The sequence below is a fragment of the Cornus florida genome, unplaced genomic scaffold, assembly GCF_030987335.1.
Source record: "Cornus florida cultivar Cherokee Brave unplaced genomic scaffold, ASM3098733v1 CherokeeBrave_3.0.0_Hap2_Chr02, whole genome shotgun sequence".
NCBI classification, from domain to species: domain Eukaryota; kingdom Viridiplantae; phylum Streptophyta; class Magnoliopsida; order Cornales; family Cornaceae; genus Cornus; species Cornus florida.
The window spans coordinates 25,266,356-25,282,787 of NW_026775572.1; positions in this window are offsets into that span (position 1 = coordinate 25,266,356).

A 16,432-nucleotide genomic window follows, 5' to 3' on the forward strand; every position below is an offset into this window, starting at 1 on the left:
TTCTAGGTCACGTGTATCACGTTGAACCATCTTATATTTTTCTATAATATTCTACTACTTGCATCACATATATTTTCCTTGTCATAATGTTCATCCTTATTGGTTGTCCTTTTACTGCAGTATTATTTTCTATTTCAACAAAAAGGAAGATGAATATATATATAAATCTCGTACTGAGATAACATCATAACAGAGAAAAAGCACTCAAAAATTATACAAATAAAATATATATATATATATATATATATATATATATATATATATATATTTTGTTTTTGTTAAATTTACTCTGCCTTCATTTTTGTAGACTTGTGTCCTTCTACAGGTAAAAAATAATGATAGGGGACGATTTTTCCATGCCCCAATTTCAATCCTTCACACCATTTTCTTTCCTTGAATGGTGCTCCGATGCAAACTATTTTTCCATGCTCCAAATTACTCCAATACTCTTTATACACTTAATGATCTATCTAATCATTAGACTTTTCACTATACTCGCACGTGTCACAAACACACACAGACAAAAGCACCCGAGTCCCTTTTTTTCTTCTTTGTCATCCTACATGTGGAACCCACATTATTACATACCCTACTATATTTATGTACTGTAAATGATATTCTTGTAATTTAAAATTTTATTTTATTTTAAGTGGTACTTAAAATTTTATTAAATACACATTGACGAGCTAAAGAATTTTTTTAAGGGGTGCTGTTAAAGAATAAAAAAAAATTAAAGATATTTCTTTTAAAATAAAATAATAAATATAAGAATTTAATTTTTTGTGATTTGTTCGACTCAGATTCCTTGATTTTTTTATTATGTTCGTGGTTTCTAAATTACTATAGATGTGGACGTGAAGAAATAAAAATTCGATTTGCTTTATTTCTTTTGGATCTAAAATACAAGAATATATATAGTGGGTATTTTTAAAAATTAAGTGGAAATATCAAAGTGTGTGAGAGAAACATGAATGTGGCGGGTGAAAAAAGAGATGATTATCTTTATATTAAAAAAATAAGAAGGGGCAAGATGTGGTATTTTTACAAATTGAGGGAGCTTTTTTTAAAAATTTACAAATTGAGAGGGGACATTTTTAAAATTTTAACAAAAATTATAAATAGTAATACAAATAAAAAAATTAATAGAAATACATTTATTTTTTTTAAGAACTAAGAATTAAAATGAATTATCAAATGGTACCTCGATTCTTAATCCTCAACTTTGTATCAAAATACTATAGAATGGACTGTGAATCAAATTGCGTCATTATTTTTTTTCTTTTTCTATAATAAAATAAAAAATAAATAGTAAATAGTAAATTACTATTATCTTGATAGACGTGGAACGGTGATAGGCGTGTATTTATGGACTTATCGTTGTCAAATACATTCTATATCAAGATAAAATACCTACAACCATTTAACTAAAAATGTATAATGGCAAGTAGGGTCGAACCATGCATTCAAGTGAGTTTTTGTTTTCGGATAAGAGATTTTTAAAACATTGATTTTGGAGTTTGTTATTAACTAGAAATGAATATTGGACAACAAATATTTAAAGCAATATTAGAATGAGAAATTTCAAGTATATAAATTGAGAGCAAGAAACTAATGAGTAATAAAACAACAATGCATTGAGAAGAAAATTACAATTAGAAACAAAAAGGAAAACTCTAAGAATCTATTATATCATTCTATCTATCTCCTCTTTTGAATGCTCCAGAGTCGGCTATTTATAGCCAAAATTGTGTATCCCCACTTGTTGCCTTCTGATCAATACTTCTGACTTCTTTCTTCCTTCATGCCACCTCGCTGCATCTTACCCTGAACTTTTCTATATCAACTACTTCTTCACCTTTTCTTCCTAACTTCTTACCACTTCTTCACCTTTGTTGACTTTTCTTTTCTTTTATTTTCTTCTCTTCTTTTATTATTTCTCTCTCTTCCTTTCTCTTTTTCACGTGCACGCAGGGACGAAGCTAGGATTTTAAGTCAGGGGGACACAATGTACTTGAGAAAATATATATATATCAACTAAGATGGCAAATATATATTACACAGTACACAAAGAAAATTCCAAGTCATTTATTGTCATTTGTCCAAAAAAAAAAAATTTATAACAAGGTGTTAGTTATAGAACAAAATTCAGCCAACAATAACATCATATAATTCATATCAATAGAATTTTTATTCCTCTTATTTATTTAAGATTCTAATTTAAGTAATTTAATCACACAAATATTTGGAAAAAAAAAAAAAAAAATTACTATTAAATTATTGTGATATATTTATTGGGGGACATAAAAAAAAGTAACTTTAGTCTTTAATATATAAAAAAAGGAAGGAAACCATGAAAGGAAATTTTTGAAAAGAAAAATTTTTGGGTTTATTTATTTATTTTTTTGGATTATATATATATATATATATATATATATATATATATATAATTTTGTATCCGTGATTCCAAATTTCCATGTGACCGTGACAGTGTGGAAACATTCCAGTTCTTCTTATGTAGGGTTTTTTTATTTGAAGAACAGAAGAAGGATAAAAGAAGAAAGAAAAATAGAAGGAAAATATATAAGGGAGAAAAATAGAAGGAAAATATTGAAGCAAATATATAAGGGGGTACTGCTGTATTGGGTATTTGTGTCGATGACTCGATGAGAAGTCTCCCAAAGAATTGTTGTTGTTTTTCAGTCGGCAATTCAGTCTTCCATAGCAGAGAAGTAGAGAGCGAATAAGGAAAAGGGATAAATCAAATAAGGAAAAGGGGTAAATCAAAGGGTTTTGAGCGAACAAGGAAAATGGGTAAAACGATTAAAGGGTTTCGATAGTCTCACGGTAAATATTTTATTTTTTATAAAATTGTTTTGACTCTGTAGGTGAAGGTGCATCAAAACGCTTTCTTCATCAGTAATTTAATTGGTAAAAACAAGTTTCTGGGGGCACCACACACACACACACATATATATATATAATAGTAAAGGAAAAAAAAAAAATCTGCGTGCACACACACCTTTTTTTTTTTTTCTCTCTCTCTCTCTCTCGCTGACTTTTATTTTTACTTTCTTTTTTTTTTTATTTTTTTTTTTCATACATTAACACCTATATAACACAAAACGAGCATATAAGAATGTTTAAATAATATTAAAGTCTAATTAAAAGCTTATTTTGGTACATGAAGTAATAGGTTTTGTGTACTTATCAAATGGCCATCATATAATACATAATTACATATCACATAATTACATATCACGAATTTATTTGTGACATGCTTCACTTTTCCATACACTAATCAAAGAGAAAAAGAGAGAATAAAATGTTCCTTTTCACCTTTATAAGGATGTTGAGACTTACGCTCAACAAGCCCAATATTTTGTTGGTTAGATGTATTAGGGGTGGTAATTCGGTGGGCGAGTGAATAGTGGGTCAATAGTTCATTATCAATTCATTTAAGGTAAAGTGTAAAAATTTTTCTTGAATTATGTTTGAATTTGCAAATAACCCCCTTGAATTATATTTTGTACATAAAACCCCCTAAACTATCTAATTTTGTTGCAACATACCCCAAGGACTATACTATATTTCATTAAATGACCATAATGCTCCTTCTTATTGAATTACATTTCATATATATTTTTTATTTAAATAAATTATGAAAAAAATTCATACTATTTGTGACGGCCCAAGTTTTTCAACCCGATGCGTCAGTGATGAACCGAAAAAATGATACGATAACGGATCCGAAATACAGAAGCGAAAGAAGAAAGGTGACTTCTAGAGATGTACGTTATCCTTAAGGCACCAAAATGACTCCACATGAAGTCATAAAACTCAAATGAGCTAAGCAATGAAGCAAGAATGCCAAACCCAAAAAGAAATGAATTAAGGGCAAAATGGTTATTTCACACTAAAATAGGTGCCACCGTGCACACCATTGGAAACACAACGAAAAATTAACAAAGATAGACTCAAGAAACACTTGATTCGGAGTTCGGATGACAAAGATATGAAGATAGAACAAGGAGACATCCTCTAATTAGGAGATACCACAACCCTATGTCACTAAAACCATCATAACTCTCACTACGGTTGGAATTTCAGGGTGTAGTTGGTACCATTGGAAAGTTGACTTCAAACTCTTGAATTTAGACTCAAGAATGACCTAATTTGGACCTCCGATGAACAAATTATGACCATTTAAAGACAGGTCATTGTTGCAGCCAAACTTAGTCGACTCAGTTGGCAACTGAGTTGGCTCTTTTAGGCCGAGAGCACCAAAAGTGACCAAAATGAGGTGCAAAAGAACCCAGTCGGCTCCTTTAAGAATTGAGTTGGCTAGATTGGGCTGAGAGCATAAAAATGAAGAAAATGATGCCCAGTTGAACCCAGTTGGCTCTTTTGTGAACCGAGTTGGCTGAGTTGAAGAAAGAGTTGGCTCTTTTAGAACCGAGTCGGCTCTTTTGAGCCAAGAGCATGCTGAAACCTGCTACTTTGGAAAAAAATGGAGAAAATTGAGACTGAAATGGATTTGGGATTTCCGAGACCAAAACGATGCTTTTTGGAAAAATGTCATAAAGAAAATACTCCTAAAATCACATTTTTTATGTGACAGAGTCAAGACCGGAATTTATTTCCCAAAAGAAAACCCCAAAATGTCCTTAAACCCTAATATGCAAGAAAAATATGAAATGAATCCAAAGGAGGCTCATTTCACCAAGGAAAGGGTTTTTCCTGGAAACGATCATGCACGCAGACGTAACTTACCTATTAGAACGCGCTACAATGATCCATGGCTTAAAAATACCGCCGATGCAAGAAATGACCTACCAAACCTCAAAAGCTTGAAAAATGTCTTTTAAAAGCAAAAAATGCAAGAATCAAACCTAAATGTAATCAAAAGGCCATTTGGCCATTGGCCACACTTCATGCATATCAAATAGGTCCTAATGAACGTGCTCGTGCACACTTTGCACCACCCGACTTGGAAATGAGCCCTTAAAGGCTCGGATTTTCTAGTTTAGCCCAAAAATGCATTGTATGAAACTAAAGTGCAAAAATGAAAACAAAATGGTGATTGGCCTTTGACCACACCTTATACATATTAAATGAATGTTAGATAATGAATTTTATACCCAATGCACACTCCAGTGCATAAATGACATATTAAAACGCATAGTTTTCATAATATTCTCATTAAAAGAAATTTTCAACATTTATGAATATACATGGATTTCAAATATGGTTTGGCCCTTAGCCTCATATCATATACATAAAATGAGAATCAAAAAGTGTGCTTAGGCAAACATTAGAAGTTTAGAATCAAATATACACATTTGACAAAAAGGGCTACAAGTGGCATTTTAAGCCAATCTTTACAAAAATAAAACCTTCAAATCCATAACTCGTCCAAGCATAATGAGAATCTCAACCATGATTCCTGTACCTGAAAAATATTCCAGTAACTTCGGGGTGAGTAACATAAAGCTACTCGTAAGAAATGAGCATGCATCGACTTAACATTTTACAATTTTATCACCTTAAGGTGAAACATGTTAAAGGGGCTCATGCCACCTAACGTCTATGTCAAGGGTAAGATTCAGGGAGCATCCTAAGCTACCCTAGATCGTTTCTAGCAGAAATCAGATCATCCATGCAATTCAAACAATATAGAAGCATGCTATACAAAGCAACAAGATATAGATTCTCAAAGTCATCAACTTGAAATCTAAAATGCGAAAACAACCAAAGTGGGTCATGCCACCTGTGATACCCCTCGGATCCGAGACACGGGTTGATCAGGCCCAGGCCCAAACCCGAGGGAACATCAAACAATTAAAGTATTTTAAAACGAACACAGATGACAAAATGAAATAATAAAGATGGAAATAAAACTGAAAGAACATTTAATTATAAAACCCTCCATGCATAACTGAAAAATAAAACTCCAATCCTTCAAAACTCCAAGGTTACAACTTGGGAATCCATTGGTGGACCCCTAACCAAAAGATTCAACTGAAACTGAAAACTGGAAATAGATAATGCTAGAAACATCGAGAGAAGTCCTACGTAATCAGATGAAGGTGAGACTGTCCTCGACAAGCACGATCAAGCTCTAAGGCTGGAACCGTCCTGTACCTGAAAAGAATAATGAAGGAATGGGTCAGACCCACGAGCAAGTTCTAATCTAACTGCAATCCATACAGTGACCCGATACGCAGATACACCGTAGACACCTCATAATATCTATCTAGTCCATACGTATAAATATATCCACACTAAGGGACATTCACTAGTCTATAATAGGGGTCTCAACCTGAATAGAAGGCAACATGCAAATACGCACCCAAAGGTGGGCATGAGTACCTAGACCTAACAGGGTACACCTCAACCTATTAGAACCAACTACGCATCCACTGCATATACGCACCCTAACCAACGAGTCTGAGACTCAAGCTCAACTCGTGGTACCATAAACATATATATAAAGTCCGTCCAAATCCAGGGTATGTAATTTAACTATTTATTAAACTGACATACAATAAACCAACTAGTTAGTCACTCAACTTATTCAGTTGATATGACTTAACTGCCATCCATTAATCCAGGAAGTCATCCAACTTGGTTACAGCTGATTTGACTTAGTCACAATTAGGATTCGATAACTTTCAATCCATTCCATTAATCCATTAGGTTAGGTTTATGCGTTTTGAGCTAAACCATCCCTAGTATGTCACCGTCCCATACCGATACATACAATCCTCCATATCTATGTAAATTATAACATATATAACAGTTCAATAATTTACAGACCAAAAACCACCATCCAAATAATTACAGAAGGAATCTTAACAATCTAGCAATTAAAATCCAGTAGTAATCCATGTAATTGCATCGAAGAATTAATTATTCTAACACTTAACATCCAAACCATGCATAGTTCAAATTTAATATAACAATGACCCTAATAAAAATAAGTTTTATTAGGATACTGGATCTCCTTAAATTGATAAAATTTAATCAAACAACTAATCCTTCCTCCATCCGTTAACAGCGTAGAAAATTTATCAATTTTATACTGTTTTTCCCCTATATCAAATTAAATCCATTCAAGGTTTTAATTACACCCTAAATTAACTATTAAATACCTCTGTGAAGTTCGGTTAAATTTCTGAAATTTAATCAAGCCATTTAGTTCCTTTCTTTTGTTAAAAGCATGCACGGTTGTATATTTTTACACCGCTTCCTCCTTTATATCAGAGACTTAAACCATACAACAAGAGGTTTAATATTATTTAAAACAAACCCTTTAAGCCCTCTGTGAAGACCCTACAACCCATCAGAACCATCCAAATGCTCAAATAGTGCCAAAAGTATTAAAAAGTGCCGTAAAAACAAATTTTAAAACTTACCAAAGGTTGGAGCCTGCTCTAAAATGAAAGAGCAGTCTCTTTCTCACTTGGAGCCGGCTCTTGTTGAAGGAGAGCCGGCTCTTGCTTTCCAGAGCCGGCTCTCTCCCTCTTGAGAGCCTCCCGTTCAGTCTCTACTCCGTTTCAGCTCATCTTCTCCATCTCCGATCCAGTCCTAACCCACTATTGGTCTCTAAAACTAATTTTAGAAGTTTAATTAACACCCAGTAGCTTCCTATTAATTTAATTACAGTAACTAGAATCAATTACAGGGACTACATTTGAATTAAAATGGCTACTGAACTGCATACTCTAAAACCAAACTGAAATGGATTTACCACAACAGTTCCTTTCCAACTCATTTGTTCTTCCTCTAAATTTGAATTTAAAGGACTTAAATTACATCTAATATCCAATCAGATCTTGGTTCATCGCAGTAAGGTTCAAAACCAAAAGTAAAACCGTGGAACGTTTCATGCCAAAACAGAGACAAGGAAAACATACATGCTATAATTGTTCTGTAAATAAAATCTCACAGATAAAACGATCAAGTAAAACATATATAAAACATGCATGGTTCAGTTTAAGGCCAATTAATCCCCTAGAGACTGTCTAGGTGCACAGAACACAAGCCAAAGGGAAGGAGGAAGATAAGAACTTGCCTGTAGTTTTAAACTCAAAACTTGTCGCCGTCGTCCTAACTTCCGGCGACCACTGCAACACTGTCTAGCCTCCTATTACTTCTGTTCTTCCCTTTTCCTAAGCCAAATCTTGAAGCCTCGGTTGGAAACCTCACAAAACTTGATCTGCTCTCTCTCAAGCCTCACTCTGTAACTCTCTGTATGTATGTTACGAGAGTAGGTTTTTTTTTCCAACCCTTAATACAGATTATAACTATGTATATATAGGCATAAAAATCCTAAACCCTAATCCTTGTTTAATTAGAGAGGAAGCCCTAATTCTAAACCTAGTCGGCCCATGAAACTATCTCTGTTACGGCTTACCTATACGTGAAATTCCAACCCCAAAGTTAACTGTAACTTAAAACATAATTAAATTAAAACTCAATTAAATAATTAAATACACGTAACCAATTAAATAATAAAAGATAACACATGTCACATAGGTAAACAATTAAATGAAATTAATAAATAAAATAAACACATGTCACATAGGTAAACAATTAAATCAAATTAATAAATAAAAAAAATAATTAAATCAAATAATCACCCAAAAAGACAATAAAAATAATAAATAAATGCCGAGACTATCCTTTTAAAATTAGGGATATTACATTCTTCCCCCCTAACAAAAGGAATTTCGTCCTCGGAATTCGCTCTTACCTTCTTCCAATATTTCAGGAAACTGCGAGCGAATGACATCTTCCCGTTCCCAAGTGGACTCAGCCTCATTGTGATGACTCCACTGCACATGAACCGAAAGGATAACCTTATTGCGAAGGATTTGATCCCGACGGTCAACAATACGACATGGTGGCTCCAAATAAGTTACATTCGGCCGCAACTCAATCTCCCCAACATCGATATGCTGATATCGATCCTCATCTCGCAGAAATTTCCGCAACATGGACACATAGAATACGTTGTGTACGCGGTCCAAATTATCCGACAGTGCCAACCGATAAGCAACAGCTCCAACTCGATCCGTAATCATGAATAGACCGACAAACCGCGGAGACAACTTCTCTTTCTTCCCAAAGCGCATAACACCCTTCATAGGAGATACTTTGAGAAGAACCTGATCCCCAACCCGAAATTCCAAAGCACGAGTGCGACGATCAGCATAGCTTTTCTGCCTACTTTAGGCAGTACGCATGCGATCTCGAATAAGAGCAATCTTTTCAGAGGTATCCTTGATGAACTCGAGACCTAAGAATTGATTCTCTCCAACCTCCATCCAACAAACAGGTGATCAACACGGTCGACCGTATAATGCCTCAAAAGGTGCCATCCCAATAGTCTTTTGGAAACTATTGTTATAAGCAAGCTCCACAAGTGGCAAATATTCCTCCCAGTGGCCCTTGAAATCCAGAACACACGATTGAAGCATATCTTCCATAATCTGATTCACCCTCTCAGTCTGTCCGTCAGTCTGAGGATGATAAGCAGTACTAAAGTGTAACTCCATACCTAAAGCCTGCTGAAAACTCTTCCAAAATCCAGATACAAAGCTCGAATCCCTGTCCGATATAATAGACAATGGAATGCTATGTAGCTTCACAATCTCAGAAATGTAAAGCCTCGCCAACTGCTCTGAAGTGTAGTCAGTGCAAATAGGCAAGAAATGAGCTGACTTGGTCAACCTATCCACAATGACCCATATGGAATTATACCCCTTGAAAGAATTTGGCAACCCTTTCACAAAATCCATAGATATGCTCTTCCATTTCCACTCCGGAATTGGTAGTGACTGTAGAGCTCCTGGTGGCCTCTGATGATCAATCTTAACCATCTGATAAGTACTACACTGAGAAACAAAAAGACCAATGTCCCTCTTCATACCTGTCTACCAAAACTGCCGCTTCATATCCTGATACATCTTATCGCCTCCTGGATGAACAGAGAACTCAGAGTGGTGAGTCTCAGTCATCACATCCTTCCTCAAATTATTAGCAGAAGGTACCACTAACCGTCCCTTGTACCTTAAACCTCCATCAGCCCCAACATAGTAGATTGGAACCTCTTCGGAAGCTATCTCTGTGACCTTGTCGACACACTACTGATCGGTAAGTTGTGCTTGTAAAACCTTGCGAATGATGGAAGGTGTAACCACCATGCAAGCTATAAAAACGTTTGACAACTCATCCACACTCTTCAAAGCATTCCACTCAGTAGTGAATAGAGCAGAAAGACTACTAACAGGTCGGCGACTGAGTGCATCCGCCACTACATTCGCTTTCCCTGGATGGTACTGTATAGAAAAATGATAGTCTTTTACAAACTCCAACCATCTGCGCTGTCTCATATTCAGCTCCCGCTGAGTGAACAAGTACTGTAGACTCTTGTGATCACTGAATAATCTGAAGGACTCACCCAACAGATAATGCCTCCAAATACGCAAAGCAAAGACCACTGCTGCTAACTCCAAATCATGTGTTGGATAATTAAGCTCATGAGGCTTAAGTTTTCGAGATCCATAAGAAATCGGTCGCTTCTCCTGCATCAATACACATCTAAGACCCTGCAACGAAGCATCCGTGTAAATAAGATACTCTATCCCGCTCTGCGGAGTAGCCAGAACCGGTGCAGAAGTCAGCTTCCTTTTCAGCTCATCAAAAGCTCGCTGACAGTGTTCATCCCACACGAACTGTACACCCTTCTTGGTCAGATGAATGAGTGGTCCTGCTATCTTGGAGAACCCCTGGATGAATCTCCTGTAATATCCTGCCAGACCGAGAAAACTCCGAATCTCAGTAGGTGATGTAGGCTGTCCCCACTCAACCACCGCTGAAACTTTGGCCGGATCCACTGTTATCCCCTTTTCTGACACCACGTGACCCAGAAATTTCACTTCCCGCTGCCAAAATTCACACTTCTCGAACTTTGCATATAATTGGTGTTCACGAAGCGTCTGCAAGACTATGCGAAGATGTCTAGCATGATCGTCCTCCGACCTAGAATAGATCAAGATGTCATCAATAAAGACAATAACAAACTGATCCAAATAAGCCCGAAAGACTATATTCATTAAGTCCATGAATATTGCAGGTGCATTAGTTGTCCCAAACGGCATAACACGAAACTCATAAGAACCATATCTCGTGAGAAATGCTGTCTTAGGAACATCCTGCTCCCTAACCCTCAGCTGATGATACCCAGAACGCAGATCAATCTTGGAGAAATATGTGGCTCCTCTTAACTTATCAAACAAGTCATCAATCCTGGGCAAATGATACTTGTTACGAATCGTAACCTTGTTCAACTCCCTATAATCTATACACAGACGAAGCGAACCATCCTTCTTCTTCACAAATAGAACCGGTGCTCCCCAAGGTGATGTACTCCTACGAATAAAACCCTGGCTGAGTAATTGTTGAATCTGATCCCTCAGCTCTCTCATCTCCACCGGTGCCATCCTATAGGGTGCCCTAGCAATAGGCATAGTGCCTGGAGCTAAGTCTATCACAAAATCAATCTCTCGACTAGGTGGCAACCCTGGAATCTCCTGAAATACATCAGGGAAATCCTGTACAATCGGTATATTATCCAATGGTACAGTAATCCCCTCCTCATTTTTCTCCTCCACATGGAACAAATAGGTGCTACCGCCTCCTTTAGAACGTGGCATAGTTACTACATACATATCCTGACCAGGTATGTAAAAATAATAGATCTATCAAAACAGTCAACTTGGGCATGGTAGTGAGACAACCAATCCATCCCAAGTATCACATCATAAGTGTGCATATCCAGGACCGGTAGATTGGTTAGAAATCTGAGTCTGCCAATATCTAGTGTCACAGGCCCATCACTCTCATGTATAATAGCTGTATCACCTAATGGTGTAGAAATACCCTGAGGTCTAGTGCATACCCTCGTCTGCATCCCAGATAAAGCAACAAAAGTCCTAATTACAAATGAGTGTGTAGCACCTGTATCAAATAAAACACGTCCATGCAAACCATGAATAGGAAACTTACCCTCAATAGTCTGAGGTGCCTGAACATCCTGTGGCATGGGGTTATACACCCTGCCATAGTGCAACTGTTGTGGTGCCTGTCCCTGAGTCTGCGGCGGTGCCGGTAAAGCCAGATATGTCTGTCCCTGAATCCGTGGAACCTGCGGGGCTGGTAGAGGCACTGGCGCCTTCTGTCCCTGCTGTACATACTGTCCCTGTCCTGCTTTAGGAAACTGCCTGGTGGTATGACCATACTCTCCATAAGTGTAACAACTACCTTGGAAAGTACCAAATGGCCTCCTCTGTCGGTTAGCCTGTGGCTGACCCTGTCCTGCCTGTGGTCCCCCATTCTGTTGCCTCTGAATAGGTGCCCCATTCTGATGAGCATCTGAACCACCCTTGTGCTTCTTCCAAGGCTGTTGTCCCTGGAACTTGCCTTTGTCATTCTGCCGGTGACCATTGCCGTTCCCCTTTTCAGCTGACTGATTAGTACAGTCTTTATCACCTCGCTTCTCGCCCCAAGCTTGTCTGATGTCCATAGTCAACTGATACTGTTGTAGAGCGGTGTCTACCATCTAAGCATATGTAGTATAGGCTGGACTACCTTTAATAGCTCTCTTGATAGACCACATCAGTCCCTTGACAAAACTGTTACGCTTCTTCTCCTCTGTATCCACCTCTTCCGGTGCAAAGAGAGACAAGCGTGTGAACTGCTGTTCATACTCCGCCACTGTCATGTTTCCCTGCTGCAAATTTAGAAACTCAGTCTTCATAGCTGCCCTGACTGCATAGGGAAAATATTTCTCGTCAAAGCGAGCACTGAACTCATCATAAGACAATGTCATCCTCTCCTCTGGGGTGGTAACTAACTCCCACCACTGTAGTGCATCCCCAACTAGCTTGAAAGTAGCAAGCATCTGCTTCTGAACCTCCGTGCACTGAACCAAACGAAGATGACGCTCAATGTCCTGTTTCCACTGGTGAGCTGCTCTCGCATCGATTGAGCCTGAAAACACAGGTGGACTCCCCTTTGTGAAAGAGCTCCTAGCCTTTCCCCAAGAATCCGTCTGAACCACTGGTGCTGGTACAAGTGCCTGCTGAACCTGTGGTTGGCTCCGGAGTGCAGCTGTTACCCCAGTCTCTATAGCCTGAGCAATAAGGTCATTGAGGTGTGGAGGAATCTCTGGATCTCTGACCCGACCCTGAGTCTTTTGAACTTACTCCTGCTTCTCCTGAAACCTTGGCATTTGCTGCTCTTCTTCCATTTGCCGACGTTGTAGACGTTCCTGCTGTCTACGTGCCGCTCTCCTCTATCGACTATTCATGTTCTGTCCTCTTCCAGTGTTAACCATGCTGTTAACATAGAAAGACAGACATCAGTACGAGTTTAAACGAACCGTAAAAGAATTCAACGAATCCTAAACATGAGCTCTATATAAATAAAAACGCTACGCGGAAGTCTTAATACGAAACGTCCTAGAGACACTTGAACCTGGAGTGCTCTGATACCAACTGCAACGACCCACTACACCACATGGTATGATATTGTCCGCTTTGGGCCTGAGCCCGCACGGTTTTGCTCTTGGATTTCACCCTAAAAGGCCTCATACCAATTGGAGGTGACACACTTACATATAAGCACTTCACCTTTCCTCTACCCAGGCGATGTGGGACTGTGCACCCGTAGCTCGCCAGTGTGGTAGCCTGACAGTGTATCTCGCACCCGCACACGGCACACCCGCCCACAAGGTCATCACAATCCACCCTCCTTGGAGGCTTGACGTCCCCGTCGGCACACTTCCGGCTGGGTCAGGCTCTAATACCAACTGTGATACCCCTCGGATCCGAGACACGGGTTGATCAGGCCCAGGCCCAAACCCGAGGGAACATCAAATAATTAAAGTATTTTAAAACGAACACAGATGACAAAATGAAATAATAAAGATGGAAATAAAATTGAAAGAACATTTAATTATAAAACCCTCCATGCATAACTGAAAAATAAAACTCCAATCCTCCAAAACTCCAAGGTTACAACTTGGGAATCCATTGGTGGACCCCTAACCAAAAGATTCAACTGAAACTGAAAACTGGAAATAGATAATGCTAGAAACATCGAGAGAAGTCCTATGTAATCAGATGAAGGTGAGACTGTCCTCGACAAGCACGATCAAGCTCTAAGGCTGGAACCGTCCTGTACCTGAAAAGAATAACGAAGGAGTGGGTCAGACCCACGAGCAAGTTCTAATCTAACTGCAATTCATACAGTGACCCGATACGCAGATACACCGTAGACACCTCACAATATCTATCTAGTCCATACGTATAAATATATCCACACTAAGGGACATTCACTAGTCTATAATAGGGGTCTCAACCTGAATAGAAGGCAACATGCGAATACGCACCCAAAGGTGGGCATGAGTACCTAGACCTAACAGGGTACACCTTAACCTATTATAACCAACTACGTATCCACTGCATATACGCACCCTAACCAACGAGTCTGAGATTCAAGCTCAACTCGTGGTACCATAAACACATATATAAAGTCCGTCCAAATCCAGGGTATGTAATTCAACTATTTATTAAACTGACATACAATAAACCAACTAGTTAGTCACTCAACTTATTCAGTTGATATGACTTAACTGCCATCCATTAATCCAGGAAGTCATCCAACTTGGTTACAGCTGATCTGACTTAGTCACAATTAGGATTCGATAACTTTTAATCCATTCCATTAATCCATTAGGTTAGGTTTATGCGTTTTGAGCTAAACCGTCCCTAGTATATCACCGTCCCATACCGGTACATACAATCCTCCATATCCATGTAAATTACAACATATATAACAGTTCAATAATTTACAGACCAAAAACCACCATCCAAATAATTGCAGAAGGAATCTTAACAAACTAGCAATTAAAATCCAGAAGTAATCCATGTAATTGCATCGAAGAATTAATTATTCTAACAATTAACATCCAAACCATGCATAGTTCAAATTTAATATAACAATGACCCTAATAAAAATAAGTTTTATTAGGATACTGGATCTCCTTAAATTGATAAAATTTAATCAAACAACTAATCCTTCCTCCATCCGTTAACAGCGTAGAAAATTTATCAATTTTATACTGTTTTTCCCCTAGATCAAATTAAATCCATTCAAGGTTTAAATTACACCTAAATTAACTATTAAATCCCTCTGTGAAGTTCGGTTAAATTTCTGAAATTTAATCAAGCCATTCAGTTCATTTCTTTTGTTAAAAGCATGCACGGTTGTATATTTTTACACCGCTTCCTCCTTTATATCAGAGACTTAAACCATACAACAAGAGGTTTAATATTATTTAAAACTAACCCTTTAAGCCCTCTGTGAAGACCCTACAACCCATCAGAACCATCCAAATGCTCAAATAGTGCCAAAAGTATTAAAAAGTGCCGTAAAAACAAATTTTAAAACTTACCAAAGGTTGGAGCCTGCTCTAAAATGAAAGAGCAGGCTCTTTCTCACTTGGAGCCTGCTCCACATTCCCTTGGAGCCGGCTCTTGTTGAAGGAGAGCCGGCTCTTGCTTTCCAGAGCCGGCTCTCTCCCTCTTAAGAGCCTCCCGTTCAGTCTCTGCTCTGTTTCAGCTCATCTTCTCCATCTCTGATCCAGTCCTAACCCACTATTGGTCTCTAAAACTAATTTTAGAAGTTTAATTAACAACCAGTAGCTTCCTATTAATTTAATTACAGTAACTAGAATCAATTACAGGGACTACATTTGAATTAAAATGGCTACTGAACTGCATACTCTAAAACCAAACTGAAACGGATTTACCACAACAGTTCCCTTCCAACTCATTTGTTCTTCCTCTAAATTTGAATTTAAAGGACTTAAATTACATCTAATATCCAATCAGATCTTGGTTCATCGCAGTAAGGTTCAAAACCAAAAGTAAAACCGTGGAACGTTTCATGCCAAAACAGAGACAAGGAAAACATACATGCTATAATTGTTCTGTAAATAAAATCTCACAGATAAAACGATCAAGTAAAACATATATAAAACATGCATGGTTCAGTTTAAGGCCAATTAATCCCCTAGAGACTGTCTAGGTGCACAGAACACAAGCCAAAGGGAAGGAGGAAGATAAGAACTTGCCTGTAGTTTTAAACTCAAAACTTGTTGCCGTCGTCCTAACTTCCGGCAACCACTGCAACACTGTCTAGCCTCCTATTACTTCTGTTCTTCCCTTTTCCTAAGCCAAATCTCAAAGCCTCGGTTGGAAACCTCACACTTGATCTGCTCTCTCTCAAGCCTCACTCTGTAACTCTCTGTATCTATGTTACGAGAGTAGGTTTTTTTTTCCAACCCTTAATACAAATTATA